Genomic DNA, 19,674 nt, shown 5'->3' with positions numbered 1-19,674 from the left:
AAAACAACCTTACCTTTGCATGATTGTGTTTCTCTAAATAGACTTACAGGGTGAATACTGTCTGTTATCTTTTTTTTTTTTTTTTTTTTGAGACGTAGTTTCACTCGTGTCGCCCAGGCTAGAGTGCAATGGCTTACTGCAACCTCTGCCTCCCGGGTTCAAGCGATTCTCCTGCCTCAGCCCCCCGAGTAGCTGGGATTACATAAGTGCACATGTCGGGCTAATTTTTGTATTTTCAGTAGAGACAGGGTTTCTCCATGTTGGTCAGGCTGGTCTCAAACTCCCCACCTCAGGTGATCTGCCCGTCTCAGCCTCTCAAAGTGCTGGGATTACAGGCGTAAGCCACTGCACCTGGCTTATTTAGATTCTTAGAGTTTTTGAAATTCAAACTCAACTCTACTAATTTTATCTTCTTTTTTAATGGTGGTATTCTTTTTTTTTTTTTTTGAGATAGAGAGAGTCTTGCTCTGTCACCAGGCTGGAGTGCAGTGGCACAATCTCAGCTCACTGCAACCTCCGCTTCCTGGGTTCAAGCAATTCTTCCGCCTCAGCCTCCCAAGTAGCTGGGACCACAGGTGTGTGCCACCACGCCCAGCTAATTTTTGTATTTTTAGTAGAGACATGGTTTCACCATGTTGGCCAGGATGGTCTCAGTCTCTTGACCTTGTGATCCACCTGCCTCGGCCTCCCAGAGTGCTAGGATTACAGGCGTGAGTCACCGTGCCTGGACTATTTTTATTTTTATTTTTTTGAGACAGTCTCACTCTGTCACCCAGGCTGGAGTACAGTGGCTGATCTTGGCTCACTGCAACATCTGCCTTCTGGGTTCAAGCCATTCTTCTGTCTCAGCCTCCTGAGTAGCTGGGACTACAGGTGTGCACCACAACACTCAGCTAATTTTTGTATGTTTAGTAGAGATGGGGTTTCACCAAGATGGTCCTGGCCTCAAGTGATCCACCTGCTTCGGCTTCCCAAAGTGCTAGGATTATAGGCGTGAGCCACTGCACCTGGCCATCTTCTCTTTTTTAATTTAATCTCTATATAATTATTTTCAAAGAGAGAAAAATTAATGCTTAATTTTCATATCTTATTAACAATTTATTTTTTAATGGCATTTTTTAAATGGCAAATACACAAATCCCAAGTGGCTGGTATCCCTGGGCTTTTTGTCATTGTTTGTGTTTTGTTTTTTTGTCATTCACCGCTAACAGTCACATGAAGTTCCTAGGCTTAAATACTAGATCTAATAATGAAGATAATTTGGCAGAGTTGCCCAAAGCATGAATTCAATAAGAATGGTCTCGAAGGCACAGATTTCTATCAGTGTATAGATGGCCTATTTCTCTATTTCTCCCAGCTTTATAGGCCCTGGACAAATGCCTAAAATTTTGTAAACTCCCACAAATAAGAGAGAGAGCCTAATATTTCAATAGCAAATGGAAGGGCAAAGAAGTATTTTCTATTTATGGCTATGAAAGACTATATATAACATATTAAATCTGCATGCTGGCAAAGTAGATGATTGTGGCCAGCTGCATTCCCCAAAGATGGTCACAACGTTATCTCCCATCCTTTGTACTCATCTGCAATGTGGCCTTCACACTCTTCCTATGATGAAATGGGGTCTACTCTCCTCCCCTTTAGTCCATGCTGACTTGTGACTCATTGCCTTTCAAGGCTAGATCAGACAAGGCATTGTAGCTTCCACCCTGCTCCCTAGAATACTTGCCCTTGAAATCTGCAACTGCCAGATCAGCAATGCAACTACCCTGAGGCCCAGACTAGCCCAACCTATCCTTCTTAATGATATTTCAAAGGAATGGCTCCTAGGTCCTTGAGAAAGACATTACATACCCAGTTGAAGAAAATAGATATACACCTCGCTGGGTGTGGTGGTTCACACCTGTAATCCCAGAACTTTGGGAGGCCAAGGCGGGTGGATCATGAGGTCAGGAGTTCGAGACCAGCCAAGATGGTGAAACCTCATCTCTCTAAAAATACAAAAATTAGCTGGGCATGGTGGCAGGTGCCTATAATCCCAGCTACTCAGGAGGCTGAGGCAGAAGAACCACTTGAACCTGGGAGGCAGAGGTTACAGTGAGCTGAGATCACACTACTGCACTCTGTCCTGGGCAACAGAGCAGGACTATGTCCAAAAAAAAAAAAAAAAAGATATCCACCTTAAAAGGACAGAGAAAGGATTTACAATTGCAAGATTTCAAAAGCAAATGCTCCAAGACAAAGGAGGTCAGGGGTCTATCATCAGGTTTTAGCTGCAAGAAATAGTAAATTCTTTTGGCAACCTTAGGTTTTTACAGGCAGAAATGTAAGGGGGACTAGGTCATCCCAGGACCAAGGCGTTTGGGTACTAGACGTCCTACCGGAGATTAGTTAAGTCTCTTAGTGATGGAGGTTGAATTGAGTGCTTCTCTTATGGAGACTTTTTCACAGCTCTATTTTGTTTTATTTTAGTTTAGTTTATGAGGCAGCATCTTGCTCTGTCACTCAGGCTGGATTGCAGTGGCATAATCATGGCTCACTGCAGCCTCCATCTAGGACCAAGCAATCCTCTCATCTCAGCCTCCCAAGTAGCTAGGACTACAGGCATGTACCACTATGCCTGGCTAATTTTTATTTTTTATTTTATTTTTAGTAGAGATGGGGTCTTGCTATGTTTCTCAGAAACTCCTGAGCTCAAGCAATCCTCCCACCTCAGCCTCCCAAAGTCCTAAGATTGTAGGTGTGAGCCAAGTTCGGCAGTTCTCTATTGTTACACAGCAAAAAATAACCAAGAACAAACTTTGTTACCTAAAAATGAAGTGCTGCTGTATCCAAAACCTAAAACAGGTAGCATTCGTTTTTTGCTTTTTTTTTTTTCCCCCTTTGAGACAGGGTCACCCAGGCTGGAGTACAGTGGCAAGATCATAGCTCACTGTAACCTCAACCTCCCAGTTGCAAAGATGCTCCCACCTCAGCTTCCGAGTAGTTGGGATTACAGGCACTTGCCACCATGCCCAGCTAATTTCTTGCATTTTTTGTAGAGATGGGATCTCACTATGTTGCCCAGGCTGATCTTGAACTCCTGAGCTCAAGTGATCCACCCACCTCAGTCTCCCAGAGTGCTGAGATTACAGGCCTAAGCCACCACACCCAGCCAGCTTTTTTGTTTTTCATTTACAGGGTTTTGCTTTGTCACTCAGGCTGGTGTACAGTGGTGTGATCATGACTTACTGCAACCTCAAACTCCTGGGCTAAAGAGATCCTCCCACCTTGGCTTCTCACGTAGCTGGGACTATAGGGGTGCACCACCCCACCCAGCTAACTTTTTAAAAAAAAACAAAACGGGGGAAAGCATGAACGCAGTCCCCCACTACCACAAATTATGCAGTGAAGTTTCTCACATTTGGGGAAATCACAGGGGTCAGCATAACCAGAGTGCAATGGATAAGCCTCGCCCTGGGAAAACCACCTTCGTGATCGTGGTCCCAGCTAACTTTTTTAAGGATGGGAGTCTCTCTATGTTGCCCAGACTAGCCTTAGCCTTAAGACTAGGCATCAGGAAGAAGCTAGAAGGACCTTGAGGAGGAGGTTAGGGAACCCTGAAAGAGCCTGGAAGAGCCTGTTGGAGAGGGTTGATAGCATCAAGTGAGGAAAAAGTTATTGAAAGACAAAGGCATCCAGGCGGTGCAGTGGCTCACATCTGTAATCCCAGCACTTTGGGAGACTGAGGCGGACAGACCACTTGGAGTCCGGAGTTCAAGACCAGCCTGGCCAACATGGTGAAAACCCTCTCTACTGAAAATTTAAAAATTAGCTGGGTGTGGTGATGCACACTTATAGTCCTAGCTACCTAGAAGGCTGAGGTGGGAGAATCACTTGAATCTGGGAGCCAGAGGAGGTTGCAGTGAGCCGAGATTGTGCCACTGCACTCCAGCCTGGGAGACAGAGCAAGACTATCTCAAAAAAAAAAAAAAAAAGAGCCAGGTGCGGTGGCTCACACCTGCAATCCCAGCACTTTGGGAGGCCGAGGCAGGTGGATCACGCGGTCAAGAGATCGAGACCATCCTGGTCAACATGGTGAAACCCAGTCTCTAATAAAAATACAAAAAAAAAATTAGCTGGGCATGGTGGTACGTGCCTGTAATCCCAGCTACTCAGGAGGCTGAGGCAGGAGAATTGCCTGAAGCCAGGAGGCGGAGGTTGCGGTGAGCTGAGATTGCGCCGTTGCACTCCAGCCTGGGTAACAAGAGCGAAACTCTGTCTCAAAAAAAGAAAGAAAGAAAGAAAGAAAGATGAAGGCAAAAAGACCCTTATGATGCGGTAGTAGCAGCAAGTTTAGCACGCTCTTGCCGACAACAACATGGACAATAGAAAACCTACCTAATCTACTCAGTGATCCAGTTTCGGAGATTTCCAGGCAGAATACTGAAAACACTGTGTGCCTTCTGTTGGCTGCCTGTAAGATACAGATAAAAAGAGATGAGCTTTAAAGGGCACTTGTCAGATTTTAAAGAAACTGAGAGGAAATATAAAGGATCTAAGACTTCCTTATTTCAGAAAAATAATGTCTTACTCTCAGGTTTTCAAGACAGCAGAAAATCCTCAAAATATACGATTGCTCAATTGCTTCTTTACATAATAATACCTTTGTAATATAACTTTTCTTTTTTAAGCAGGGTCTCACTCTGTCGCTGAGACTGGAGTGCAACGGTGTGATCACAGTTCACTGCAGCCTTGACCTCCTGGGCTTGAGCAGTCCTCCCACCTCAGCCTTCCAGGTAGCTGGGATAACAGGTGTGCACCACCACACCCAGCTAGAATTTTATTTTTATTTATTTTTATTTATTTATTTATTTTTTGAGACAGAGTCTCACTCTGTTGCCCAGGCTGGAGGGCAGTGGCATGATCTTGGCTCACCACAATCTCTGCCTCCTGGATTCAAGCAATTCTCCTGCCTCAGCCTCCCAAGTAGCTGGGACTACTGGCATGTGCCACTACACCCAGCTTATTTTTTGTATTTTTTTTTTCTTTTCTTAATTTTTATTTTATTATTTTTTTTTAGAGATAGGGTTTCACCATGTTGGCCAGGATGGTCTCAAACTCCTGACCTCAGCTGATCTGCCCGCTTCACCCTCCCAAAGTGCTGGGATTACAGGTGTGAGCCACCACACTTGGCCCAATTTTTTGTATTTTTTAGTAGAGACAGGGTTTCACCATGTTGACCAGGATGGTCTCCATCTCCTGACCTTGTGATCCTCCCACCTCGGCCTCCCAAAGTGCTGGGATTACAGGCATGAGCCACCACGCCCAGCCATTTGGAACAATTTCTACACACTGGCATCAGGCTCCACATATTGCAAATGCCACATCTCAACTACCCCACTGACTTCCAGTGCTGCACCCCACAGCACACATTCCTGTTGTGATACAAGAACTGCTCTTGTGTATGTGCAGGAAGAAAGCCAGCTAGAACTACTAGAATTCATTTCTACTCTCATATAAGGTGGTGAACAGTAACTATGGAACTATGCTGTGTTAATTTTAATTGTTACATTAACCAGATTCTTTGGGGTTTAAGAAAGATTTCATGATGACCCATTAGGCAAGGAGCAATTCTCAAATTCCCAGTTTACTGAGGGAGTCACACACACACATACACACAGAGTCAGGCACGTGTTCACCGTACTCTTATTATTACATGTGTTTTTTGTTTTGTTTTTTGTTTTGAGATGGAGTTTCACTTTTGTTGCCCAGGCTGAAGTGTAATGGCGCAATCTCAGCTCACTGCAACCTCTGCCTCCCAGGTTCAAGGGATTCTTGTGCCCCATCCTCCCAAGTAGCTGGGATTACAAGCATGTGCCATCACACCCGGCTAATTTTTGTATTTTTAGTAGACATGGAGGTTCACCATGTTGGCCAGGCTGGTCTCGAACTCCTGACCTCAGACAATCCACCTACCTCGGCCTCTCTAACTGCTGGGATTACAGGCATGAGACACCATGCCAGGCCCACAATACAAATACTCTATAAAAAGCAGTAGTTAAGGAATAATAAACTATAATGGAGGCCTGGGAGACCAGCCTACTGACATGAAGTTTATTTCAGGTGCGAGCTGACAGGGAGCAAAGCTGTTCCTCTCAGAGCAGTAGTTCTGGACAACAGCTGCTAAAATCAGGAGGAGGCTTTCAGAATTCACAGGGAGGAGATTCCAGAAGCTTCTGGACATTGTCAGTCCCTTACACTTTTGTGATTCTCCGCAGATGTGCTCAGTCATTATCTCAGCCACTGGGTCATCAGTGCCACCGGGTCCTCAGTGCCACCGGGCCACAGCAGGTGCTATTGTCTCACCATAGTCTATCACACATATACTTATCACCTTAAAGAAACAAGGACACAGTGGCTCACAGCATTTTGGGAGGCTGAGGCAGGAGGACTGCTTGAGACTAGGAGTTTAAGACCAGCCTAGGCACCAAAGTTAGACCCCATCTGTACAAAACAAATCAAAGTAGCCAGGCACAGTGGCTCATGCCTGTCATCCCAGCACTTTGGGAGGCCAAGGCAGGTGGATCACCTGAGGTCAGGAGTTCGAGACCAGCCTGGCCAACATGGTGAAACCCTGTCTCTACTAAAAATATAAAAATTAGCTGGGCGTGATGGCAGGTGCCTGTAATCCCAGCTACTCAGGAGACTGAGACAGGAGAATCGCTTGAACCCAGGAAGTGGAGGTTGCAGTGAGCTGAGATCGCACCATTGCTCTCCAGCCTGGGCAACAAGAGTGAAATTCCATCTTAAAAAAAAATAATAATAATCAAAATAATAGCTAGGCACAGAGGCGTGCACTTGTAGTCCCAGCTAATGGGAAGGCTGAGACAGGAGGATGGCTTGAACCCAGCAGCTCAAGGCTACGCTGAGCTGAGCTATGATTGCACCACTGCATTCATGGCAATAGAGTGTGATCCCATCTCAAAGAAAAAATAAATAAAGAAAGAAAAGCAATTTTACTGTGGTATTAATGCCACCTAATATGAGTAACTCCATTTTGAGACATTAGGATCACAAATCATTATTATTTATTAAACTGACTACAAAACATATAAATATATTCCATTAAACCTGGCCTGAATGTAGCCCCAATTTATCTTCCCTCTTGCCTATTTCAAAAATGCCTCTAGCAACTCCAGTGCTACCCCATGAGAAGCTGCAGTGAAAAGAGAAAATGGTCTTAACATAACGCTGTAAAATTCTACTTTTGCAATTTTTACAAAAATGCAAGACCTTACTAGGACTCCTCAGAGGAATGTGGATAGGTCCTATGCAAGCAAAGATCTATAAAGTTTAAAGTAAACCCATCTGTGTGTGTGTGTTTCTTTTCTTTTATAATTTGAAGGGTTTTGTTATATTTTTAACAACTTCAGTTATAATATGAATATCATTAAACTCACCTGTCTAAAGAATACAAGAGTTTTTAATACATCTACAAAGTTGTACAACCATCCACCATCTATATTTAGAACATAGGATTCGAGTAATTCTTGTGCCTCAGCCTCCCAACTAGCTGGAATTACAGGCGCGTACCACCATGCCCAGCTAATTTTTGTATTTTTAGTAGAGGCTGGGTTTTGCCATGTTGGCCAAGCTGGTCTCAAATTCCTGACCTCAAGTGATCTGCCTGCCTTGGCCTCCCAAAAAGCTGGGTTTACAGGTATGAGCCAATGTCCCAGCCTGATGCTGAGCATTTTTATGTACTTCTTTGCCATTTGTATTTCTTCTTTGGTGAAGTATTTAAATCTTTCACTCACTTTTTTTGTTGTTTTTTTTTAAGACAGAGTCTCACTCTGTCTCCCAGCTGGAGTGCAGTGGCATGATCACAACTCACTCCAGCCTTCACCTCCCAGGCTCAATCAACTCTCCTGGCTCAGCATCCCAAGTAGCTGAGACTACGGCATGTGCCACCATGCTCAGTTAATTTTTCTGGTTTTGTAGAGATGGAGTCTCACTATGTTACTTTGGCTGGTCTTTAACTCCTAGACTTTACCCATTCTCCTCCCTCAGCCTCCCAAAGTGCTGGTATTACAGGTGTGAGCCACTGCTCCCAGGCTGCTCACTTTGGAGTTGGATCGTTTTATTACTAGTTTATTTTTAGTGCTCACTTTGTAGTTGGATTATTTTATTATTCTTTTATTATTAGTTTTGTTATTAGTTTATTAGCTGGTGGATCACTTGAGATCAGGAGTTCAAGATGAGCCTAATAATAAACGTTGAACATTTTTTATATAGTCTACATATAAATCTTTTATCAGAAATGTGGTTTATGCCAGCCAGTGACTTATTCTTTCGTCTTTTTTAACAGTGACTTTGAAAGACCTAAAAAGAGTTTGTTTTTAATGAAGTTCAATTTATTATATTTTTCTTTTAAGGTTGTGATTTTGGGTTCTAAGAAATCTTTGCCTAACCCAAGGTCATGAGGTTTTTCTCCTATTTTTTTTCTTAGAAATTATGGGTTGAGGCCGGGCATGGTGGTTCACACCTATAATCACAGCACTTTGGGAGGCTGAGGCTGGTGGATCACTTGAGGTCAAGAGTTCAAGACCAGCCTGCCTGACATGGTAAAATTTCATCTCTACTAAAAATGCAAAAATTAGCCAGGCGTGGTGGCATGTGCCTGTAATCCCAGCTACTTGGGAGGCTAGGCTGAGGCAGGAGAATCACTTGAACCCCAAGACAGAGGTCGTAGTGAGCTGAGATGGCACCACTGTACTCTAACCTGGACTACAAAGTGAGATTCGTCTCAAAACAAAAAAAGAAAGAAATTGTGGGTTGAGTTCTTGCTTTTGCATATTGTTTCAACACTATTTGTTGAAAAGACTATTATTCCTCCATTAAATTGCCTTACTTAATGGATTCTTTATTCTGTTCCATTGATCTCTTTTGCTGATACCACATTGTCTTGATTACAGGACATTTACAGTAAGTCTTAAAATCAAGTAGTATGAGTCCACCAACTTTGTCTTTCTTTGCAAAATTTTTTTGGCTATTCTAGTCCATTTGCTTTTTTGAAATCATCTAAATTATTACAGCGAAAGAGATCTGATTGCCATCTTGCCATTAACCTCCAAGCTGTTCTTGTTCATTCCTGGGCATAAGCCAAGCTAACTGTATGAGAAATTTGTTTAGCGTTTAACCTTGCAACGTAGATGATAACAGCTTTTTCACAAAACAAACTCCTTTCTTGCCTGGGTACCAGACCACCTTTGAAAGACAAATTAGCCACATGATCAGAAATTATGGTTTACAAGTCATGCACGCAGAGGCCACAAGATGCCTAACCTCTTCAATTGCTCCTATGGATAACATTACTATTATAAAAGCTCAGATTGGTGTTCAAGATTTTTTTTTTTTTTTTTTTTTGGAGACAGGGTCTTACACTGTCACCCAGGCTGAAGTGCAATGGTGCAATCATGGCTCACCGCAACCTTGAACTACTGACCTTAAGTGATCCTCCTGCCTCAGCCTCCCAAAGAGCTGGGATTACAGGAATGAGCCACTGCACCTGGCCTGAAATATTTTTAGACCCTGTCTTATGATGGACCAGCTGATGCCACCCAGACCAGTAATCTGGTGTAACCAGTTCTGCCATCCCACCCAGGAACAGAAGAGAGCAAGAAGAACCCACTTGGACCCCCTATGATTTCATCTTAAATCCAACCAATCGGCACTCCCCATTCCCTGGCCACCTGCCCACTAAATTATTATTTTTTTAATCACCAGTCTCCAAATTTCCAGAAAGGCTAATTTGAATAATAAAACTCTGGTCTCCCTTTTAACCAGCTCTGAACGTATTAAACTCTTTTTCTATTGCAATCCCCCTGTCTCTATGAATTGGCTTTATCTGGGCAGCAGACAAGGAGAACTCATGAGGTAGTTATGCTTTCATATACATTTTAGAATCAATTTGTGAGGTTTTATCAAAAACCTCTGCTGAGATTTTGATGAGGATTTGTCCATGGATAAATTTGGGAGAAATTGACATCTTTTTTTTTTTTTTGAGATGGAATCTCACTCTGTCATCCAAGCTTAGAGTGCAGTGGCATAGTCTTGGCTCACTGCAACCTCCTCTTCCCAGGTTCATGCAATTCTCATGCCTTGGCCTTCTGAGTAGCTGAGATTACAGGCATGTACCTCGATGCCTGGCTAATTTTCATATTTTTAGCAGAGACAGGGTTTTGCCATGCTGGCCAGACTGTTCTCAAACTCCAGATCTCAAGCAATCTGCCCGCCTTGGCCTCTTAAAGTGCTGGGATAACAGGTGTGAGCCACTGTGCCAAGCCCCTCATAGCTTTTTTAATAGACTCTAAGTTTTTCTACGTAGACAATTATGTCATGTACAAATAATTACAGTTTTCTTTCTTTTGCAAATATATGCTTCTATTGGGTGATTGCACTGGCTAAGATCTTTAGTACAATGTTGAATAGAAGTGATGAAAGCTAACATCATCTTCCCTGATTTTTTATTTTTTTGAGACAGAGTCTCACTCTGTCACCCAGGCTAGAGTGCAATGGTGTGATCTCAGCTCACTGCAACCTCTGCCTCCCAGGTTCAAGCAATTCTCCTGCCTCAGCCTCCCAAGTAGCTGGGATTACAGGTGCACGCCACCACACCTGGCTACATTCTCCCTGATCTTAACAGGAAAATACTTAGTCTTTCATTTTTTAAGTCTGATATTTTCTGAGGTGTTTCACAGATGTCCTTTATAAAGTTGGGGAAATTCTCCACTATTCTTAGTTTGCTGAGAATGGATATTCAATTTTATCAAATGCTCTTTCTGTGTCTATTGTAATGGTCATATAGTTTTTCTTTTCTTTTTTTTTGAGACAGAGTCTTGTTCTGTCACCCAGGCTGGAGTGGAATGGTGTGATCTCAGCTCACTATGACCTCTGCTTCTCAGATTCAAGTGATTCTCCCACCTTAGCCTCCTGAGTAGCTGGAATTACAGGCGCCCACCATCACACTCTGCTGATTTTTGTATTTTTATAGAGATGAGGTTTCACTATGTTGACCAGGCTGGTCTTGAACTCTTGACCTCAGATGATCCACCTGCCTTGGCCTCCCAAAGTGCTAGGATTACAGGCATGAGCCACTGCACCCAACCTTCTTTTTCTTTTTTGAGACAGGGTCTCACTCACTCTGTTGCCCAGGCTAGAGTGCCGTGGCATAAACACAGCTCACTGCAGCCTCGACCTCCCTAGCTCAGGTGATCCTCCCACTTCATCCTCCTGAATAGCTGGAACCACTGGCACTCATCACCATGCTTGGCTGATTTTTGTATTTTTTGTGCAGATGGGGTTTTGCCATGTTGCCTAACCTGGTCTCGAACTCCTGGGCTCAAGCAATCCACCCACCTTGGCCTCCCAAAGTACTGGGATTAAAGGCATGAGCCTCTATACTTGGGTCTCATGTAATTTCTCTTTAGTCTGTCAATACCATGGATTATGTTGTTTGATTTTCAAATACTGAATCAATCCTGCATTCCTTATATAAACTCCACATTTTCAATTAGCCTTCTGCTGAATCCAATGTACTAATATGTTAAAGATTTATATTCATGAAAGATATTGGCTTATGGAGTTTGTTTGCTCGAAAGTTGGTTACAGACATTATGACAGGTCACCCCTAAATATATGGGCATTGCCCTCCACACAGCAGCAGAAGCTAGCTCAGGCCTAACGTTTCCCAACCTCCTTTCCTCCCACACCACAGAGGCCCCCAACAGAGATCAGATGGGAAGCCCACTGATACTTGGAAGAACTAAGAAACATTCTTGGTCCTTTGGTCCCCAGCATCTCCCATTCCCACCTAGCAGCCCCAGTAGGCCCACCAGGTGTTTTAACCACCACAGATGGCACCAGCAAAGGTTGAGGAGAGCCCTGCCAGCACTGGGCAAGCTTATAATTGTGCTATCCTCCCTGTAGTACTGACGTCTCCCATGCCCACCTAGCAACACTAGGACCTGAGAAGTATATTCTGCCTAAGCAGGTGCCCCAGAAGCCCCAGGGGAACCAAGCAGACCAGAATAGCACTACAAAAACTCTGAAAACTAAATTGTCCTGGGGTCCACAGCCCAAAAACATAAGCTAAGACTCACACATTAAACCTATACAAGTAATTACCTGCTAAAACGGAAGATTTAAATAGGATTCAGTCTCCTAGCATAATATCAAGAAATGTCTAGGATACAACAGAGAATCATTTATTTTATCAAGAACCAGGAACATCACAAATTGAAATGAGAAAAGACTATCAACAGCCAGTAGTGAGATGAATCAGACATAGGAACTATCTGAAAAGGGTTTTAAACCATCATTTAAAAAATGCTCTTGCAAGTAATTACGGATTTTCTTGGAAGAAATGAAAAAATTGAAAATTTCAGCAAGAAATATAAGTTTAGGGCCGGGCGCGGTGGCTCAAGCCTGTAATCCCAGCACTTTGGGAGGCCGAGGCGGGTGGATCACGAGGTCGAGAGATCGAGACCATCCTGGTCAACATTGTGAAACCCCGTCTCTACTAATACAAAAAAATTAGCTGGGCACGGTGGCGCGTGCCTGTAATCCCAGCTACTCAGGAGGCTGAGGCAGGAGAATTGCCTGAACCCAGGAGGCGGAGGTTGCGGTGAGCCGAGATCGCGCCATTGCACTCCAGCCTGGGTAACAAGAGCGAGACTCCGTCTCAAAAAAAAAAAAAAAAAAAAGAAATATAAGTTTAGATCATTAACATTCTAAAACTGAAAAATATAACAACCAAAATAAAAACTCACAGAATGGGCTCAACAGTTGAGTGGAAATGATAGAGAATAGAATCAAAAACTCGAATACGGACCAATAAAATTTATTTGACCTGAACAACACAGACTTTTTTTTAAATTCTAGGGGTAAAGAAAAAAGAACAGATCCTAGAGAACTTTTGGGACAGTAACAGAAGTTCTTAGATTATTATCATTGAAGTCCTAGAAGAGAAAGAGCGGGGGACTGAAACAGTGCGTTGCCACAACGTGGTTACGTATTTACATGTCTCTCTGATGCTGTCATAGCCACTGCACCTTTGTCTTTAGTTTTCATAGGTTTAATATGATATGTCTTGCTTTGAATTTCTTTTACTGAGGATTTGCTCAGCTTCTTTAATCTGTAGGTTATGTCTTTTGCTAAATTTGGGAAGTGTTCAGTCAAAAGGCTGGGTGCGGTGGCTCACACCTGTAATCCCAGCATTTTAAGAGACCAAGCAAGGTGGGCAGATCACTTGAGGACAGGGGTTTGAGACCAGCCTGGCCAACATGGTGAAACCCCGTTTCTACTAAAAATACAAAAATTAGTTGGGTGTGGTGGCAGGCACCTGTAATCCCAGCTACTCGGTAGGCTGAAACATGAGAATTGCTTGAACCCAGGAGGCAGAGAGACTACAGTGAGCCAAGATTGCACCACTGCATTCCAGCCTGGGCAACAGAGCAAGACTATATCTCAAAAAAAAAAAAAAAAGTGTCAACAGTGTACATAAATAGAGAAAAGAAAAATTACTCAACATATGGCTTGGAGACAATGTCCTTCCACTTGGAATAGCAAAATTTGGTCTCTACCTCACTCACCTGTTAATGGGTATATACAGATTTTTTGTTATTAAAATGTTCTAATAAATTCTCCACTCTCTTTGGGCATGAAAGTCACTTGAACCAGAAATTTAAGATCAGCCTGGTCAACATAGCCAGCCCCCGACTCTACAAAAATTAAAACTATTAGCTGGGCATGGCAGCACATACCTGTAGTTCCAGTTAATTGGGAGGCTGAGATGGGAGGATCACTTGAGCCATGGAGGTCAAGGCTTCAGTAAACCATGACTGTACCACCACACTTCAGCCTGGGCAAAGTTTATCATAGTGCTAATTATAATTTTAGATCATTTTTAAAGCTTAATTGTCCATCAATAGGAAATCAATAGAACTATTGTTCATTCTAAAACTAAATACTTGACCAGCCATTTTTTTTTTTTTTAAAGATGGGGTTTCACCATGATGGCCAGGCTGGTCTTGAACTCCTGACCTCAGGTGATCCACCCACCTCGGCCTCCCAAAGTGCTAGGATTACAGGCGTGAGCCACTGTACCCAGCTGATCAGCCATTTTTAAAACAAGGATATATACCTGTATTAGTGATATGAACAGAGCTCTATGTTGCATTGTTAGGTTAAAATGCAGGATATAATATATCACTCCAGTATATATAAATAAGCATTTTTATATGTACATATATGTCCTATAGCTAGAAAAATATGACAATCAAGATTAAATATATAAAATATTCTAGCAAAAAAAAATTAAACCTCAACCCAATCAAACCTTTAGATCTAACTTCCAGTTTTTCCAGAAATTTAAGGGCAAAAGAAGCATGATAAATGATACCATCTAAATTCAGAGTGTAGAAAATTCAGTAACTAAATGGAATTGTTATAAAAGGGATGAAAGATCTGGTTTTTTTATTAAAAGAAATTTGTGAGATAGATAAATCAACCAAATGCAGTGTACAAACCTGTTTGGATTGTGATTCAAACATTGGAACACAGACTGGGTGCAGTGGCTCATGCCTGTAATCCCAATACTTTGGAAGGCTGGGGTAGGTGAATCACCTGAGGTCAGGGGTTTGTAACCAGGCTGATTAACATAGAGAAACCCTGTCTATAATAAAAATACAAAATTAACTGGGTATAGTGGTGCATGCCTGTAGTCCCAGCTACCTGGGAGGCTGAGGCAGGAGAATTGCTTGAATCCAGAAGGCAGAAGTTGTAGCGAGCTGAGATCATGCTATTGCACTCCAGCCTAGGCAAGAAGAGTGAAACTTCATCTCAAAAATAGGCCGGGCGTGGTGGCTCACGCCTATAATCCCAGCACTTTGGGAGGCCGAGGCAGGTGGATCACGAGGCCAAGAGATCGAGACCATCCTGGTCAACAAGGTGAAACCCCGTCTCTACTAAAAAATACAAAAATTAGCTGGGCATGGTGGGGCATGCCTGTAGTCCCAGCTACTCAGGAGGCTGAGGCAGGAGAATTGCTTGAACCCAGGAGGCAGAGGTTGCGGTGAGCCGAGATCGCGCCATTGCACTCCAGCCTGGGTAACAAGAGCGAAACTCCGTCTCAAAAAACAAACAAACAAGCAAACAAAAACATTGGAACACAGGCTGGGTATTAGAGGATATTAAGGAATTAACACTTTTTTTTGTGACACATCACAAAAAACATCAGATGTGATGATTTTTTTAAATGTCCTTATCCACTGGAGTACATACAGAGTATTTATAGGTGAAATGCTGCAATTTAATATAAAATAAGCAAATAAAGAAAGTAGAGGAGTGTATTGGTTCATTTTCATGCTGGTGATAAAGACATACCTGAGACTGGGCAATTTACAAATGAGAAAGGCTTATTGGAGTTACAGTTCCACGTGGCTGAAGAGACCTCACACTCATGGCAGAAGATAAAAGGCACATCTCATGTGGCAGCAGACAAGAGAAGAGAGCTTATGCAGGGAAACTCCTGTTTTTTAAAACCATCAAATCTGGTGAGAATTATTCACTATCACAAGAATAGCACAGGAAAGACCCGCCCCAAAATTCAATTACATTCTACCAGGTCCCTCCCATGACACATGGGAATTGTGGGAATTACAATACAAGTTTATATTTGGGTGGGGACACATCCAAAGCATATTAAGAATTATACATCAAAAAAAGATTTTTAAAAGTTGATACTTTTTGCAAATAGTTGATGGCTACATAGTTGTGTGCTGTGTTATTCCCTCTACTTTAAAATATACTTAAGATTTCTATAAGAAGCAGCTTTATTAACGATATAAATAACTGGAAAAAATCCAGCAGCATATTTACAAGTAATCTCTATGTGCTGAGACTGGGAATGGTCTACTTCTTTAATTTTTGTGTGGCTGAATTAATCAGATGATCTTTTTTTTTTTTTTTTTTTTTTTTTTTTGAGATGGAGTCTCACTCTGTTGCCCAGGCTGGAATGCAATGGCACAACCTCGACTCACTGCAACCTCCACCTCCCAGGTTCAAGCAATTCTCTTGCCTCAGCCTCCTGAGTAACTGAGATTACAGGCATGCACCACCATGCCCAGCTAATTTTTGTATTTTTAGTAGGGATGAGGTTTCACTATGTTGGCCAGGCTAGTTTCGAACTCCCGACCCCAGGTGAGTCAAAACTGGCCTCAGCCTCCTAAAGTGCTGGGATTACAGGTGTAAGCCACCTCACCAGGCCTGCCAGATGATTCTTTAATTAAAATATTTGTAGAGCTTTTGGCTTTTGTTTTTTTTGTTTTGTTTTGTTTTGAGACGGAGTTTCGCTCTTGTTACCCAGGCTGGAGTGCAATGGCTCAATCTCGGCTCACCGCAACCTCTGCCTCCTGGGTTCAGGCAATTCTCCTGCCTCAGCCTCCTGAGTAGCTGGGATTACAGGCACGCGCCACCATGCCCAGCTAATTTTTTGTATTTTTAGTAGAGACGGGGTTTCACCATGTTGACCAGGATGGTCTCGATCTCTTGACCTCATGATCCACCAGCCTCAGCCTCCCAAAGTGCTGGGATTACAGGCGTGAGCCACCGCGCCTGGCCAGCTTTTGGCTTTTGGCTCAGAGGAGGCCAAGGTGCAACTTTCTTCGGTTGCCCCGAATCCGGGTGCATTCGACACCTGCCACCTCCACCAAGCCGCCGAAGAAAAAAAAAAAAAAATTTGTATAAAAAAATGTAAAGTTGAATTTTCTCTTTAAATCTAATTTTCTGACCCAATCTTTTATCAGTCCGCTATGCTAGCTCACTCACTCCCATACCAACCACATTTTTACCTTACTAATCTCCTCCATTCTTCAAACCCTACTTTCTTATACATCCCAGCTGTGGTCACTTTCCTCTCAATCCAGATAACATTTAACATTTGGTGCATCAATTGCTCATGCAGGATATCAGCAACTTTGTTCTTCTGTCCCATCCACTTGGCAAAACCCCAACCACTGGATCAACCAGACTAGCTGCCTTCTCAATACTTCAAAACTGCTGAACGTTCACTTTCTGGATTTATGGTGTCTAACCTCAAGTGGGCTCAGAAAATATACTAGGAAGTTCTCTATGCAGGTCTCCTTCCCATTTTTCACAGTGACTTTTACGCACAGGTTCATCTGCAGAGAGCAAGCCAACAGAGAAAATTGCCTCAGTTACTGCCCCTAAGCTATAATCCTAATCTGCAAATTTTAGTTCATTTTGTGCTGCTACAGCAAAATACCTGAGACTGGGTAATTTATAAAGAATAGAGCCGGGTGCAGTGGCTCATGTCTGTAACCCCAGCACTTTGGAAGGCTGAGGCAGGTGAATCACTAAGTCAGGAGTTCGAGACCAGCCTGGCCAATATGGTGAAACCCCATCTGTACTAAAAAAAAAAGAAAATACAAAAATTAGCCAGTTGTGGTGCATGCCTGTAGTCCCAGCTACTCAGGAGGCTGAGGCAGGAGAATTGCTTGGAGCTGGGAGGCGGAGATTGCAATTAGCCGAGATGGCGCCACTGCACTCCAGCCTGGGTGAAAGAGCAAGACTCCCATCTCAAAATTTTAAAAAGTAATAAAAAAATAAAAATAAAGAAAGAATAGAAAGTAATTGTCTTACAGTTCTGGAGACAGGGAAGTTCAAGGTCAAGGCATCAGCAAGTTTACTATCTGGTGAGGGCTGCTCTCTGCTTCCAACATGGTGCCGTGTTGTTCCATCCAGAGGAGGGAAGTGCTGTGTCCTCACAAGGCAGAAGGCAGAAGCACTAAAGAGCAAGAAGCTGCCTGAAGCTGCATTTATAAGGGCGTTAATTCCATTCATGAGGCAGGAATGGCTTTAAGGCCTAATCACCTCTTAAAAGCCCCGTTTCTGGCGGAGCACAATGGCTCACACCTGTAATGCTAACATTTTGGGAGGCTGAGGCAAGTGGATCACCTGTTGAAGACTAGCCTGGCCAACATGGATAAACCCTGTCTCCACTAAAAGTCCAAAATTAGCTGGGCATGGTGGCACATGCCTGTAATCCCAGTTATTTGAGAGACTGAGGCAGAAGAATCACTTGAACCCAGGAGGTGGAGGTTGCAGTGAATCGAGATCACCCCACTGCACTCCAGCCTGGGTGTCAGAGCAAGACTCTGTCTCAAAAAAAAAAAAAAAATATATATATATATATATATATATATATATGGGCAAGAAATTAATTATTTGATCTGTATTTTTATAATTGGTGTGTATATATCACTATACTCTCCACGACTCTTGTCTGCACATTATAGAAAACTTGACTAGCAGTGACTTAGACAAATGAAGTGTTTTTTTTTTTTTTTCATATAAGGAGTTTGTAGATAGGGAATACTGGCATCAAGGTCCAGGCCAATGTTCTGAGATGCTCTTTGCATATACTTCATGACTAAAAATAGCTGCCAGAGCTCCAGACATTAAGTCCGCTTTCAAGAGAGGAAAAAACAAAAACTTGTAAAACCCAGAAGACGTGGTATTGGCCACATCTGTCTCTTTCATGAGAAAAGAAAAGGCTTTCCGACTATGCACCGACAGTCTTCTGTTTATGTACCAGCAGCCAGAATTGCCTACAAATAAGATTAAGAATGTCAGTAAGGCCAGGCGCGGTGGCTCACGCCTGTAACCCTAGCACTTTGGGAGGCCAAGGTGGGTGGATCACCTGAGGTCAGGAGTTCAAGACCAGCCTGGCCATCAGGGTAAAACCCCATCTTTACAAAAAAAAAAGAAAAAAAATCATAAAAAAAACAAAGAATGTCAGTATTTGGGAGGCTGAGGCAGTGGATTACTTGAGGTCAGGAGTTCAAGACCAGCCTGGCCTACATGGTAAAACTCCATCTCTACTACTAAAAATGCAAAAATTAGCCAGGAGTGTTGGCACATGCCTGTAATCCCAGCTACTCTGGAGATTGAGACAGAAGAATCTCTGGAACCCAGGAGGTGGAGCTTGCAGCAAGCTGAGATCATACCACTATACTCTAGCCTAGGAGATACAGCGAGACCTGTCTTAAAAAAAAAAAAGGTCTGTATGTTTGACATTCCCAGTCTCTGTGGTAAAGACCACCATGAACTGTGTCTACCACAAAATTGCAGGCGAAATCAACCCTAAACCGTGTGTTCCTTAGAGAATTAAGCTCATTCTGGGACACTCATATAGTAGGAAACAATCCGGTATCATTTTCTTTTGTAGTCTTATGCTTAAACTCTACTAGTGCTTACAGCATCTGTTCACTTTTTATTTTATTTGTATACATTTTTTGCCTTTTTGTTTTGGTTTGGTTTTTGTTTCTGAGATAAAGTCTCATTCTGTCATCCAAGCAGGAGTACAGTGGCAAGATCTCGGTTCACTGCAGCCTGATCTCCTGGGCTCAAGAGATTCTCCCACTTAAGCCTTCCAAGTATCCAGGACTACAGGCATGTACCACCATACCCAGCTAATTTTTATTTTTTTGTAGAGACGAGGTCTTAGTATGTTGACCAGGAGGCTGGTCTTCAACTCTTGAGTTTTACCGACATTCCCGCCTCAGCTTCCCAAAGTGGTAAGATTACAATTATGAGTCACTTCACCTGGCC

The 19,674-nt window shown here is 42.9% G+C and overlaps 2 pseudogenes; one reads left to right on the top strand and one right to left on the bottom strand.

Annotated features, from left to right (window-relative positions):
• LOC135276804 (large ribosomal subunit protein eL36-like) overlaps positions 1–19,674 on the top strand; it is a 31,682-nt pseudogene that overhangs the window by 2,396 nt on the left and 9,612 nt on the right.
• LOC135274566 (U1 spliceosomal RNA) lies at positions 3,343–3,497 on the bottom strand (annotated as a pseudogene).

This window comes from Aotus nancymaae, unplaced genomic scaffold, assembly GCF_030222135.1.
Source record: "Aotus nancymaae isolate 86718 unplaced genomic scaffold, 86718_ANA_hifiasm-v0.15.2.pri h1tg000002l, whole genome shotgun sequence".
Classification (NCBI taxonomy): Eukaryota; Metazoa; Chordata; class Mammalia; order Primates; family Aotidae; genus Aotus; species Aotus nancymaae.
Note: the sequence above shows the minus strand (reverse complement) of the source record. Positions and strands in the feature narration are given on the sequence as shown.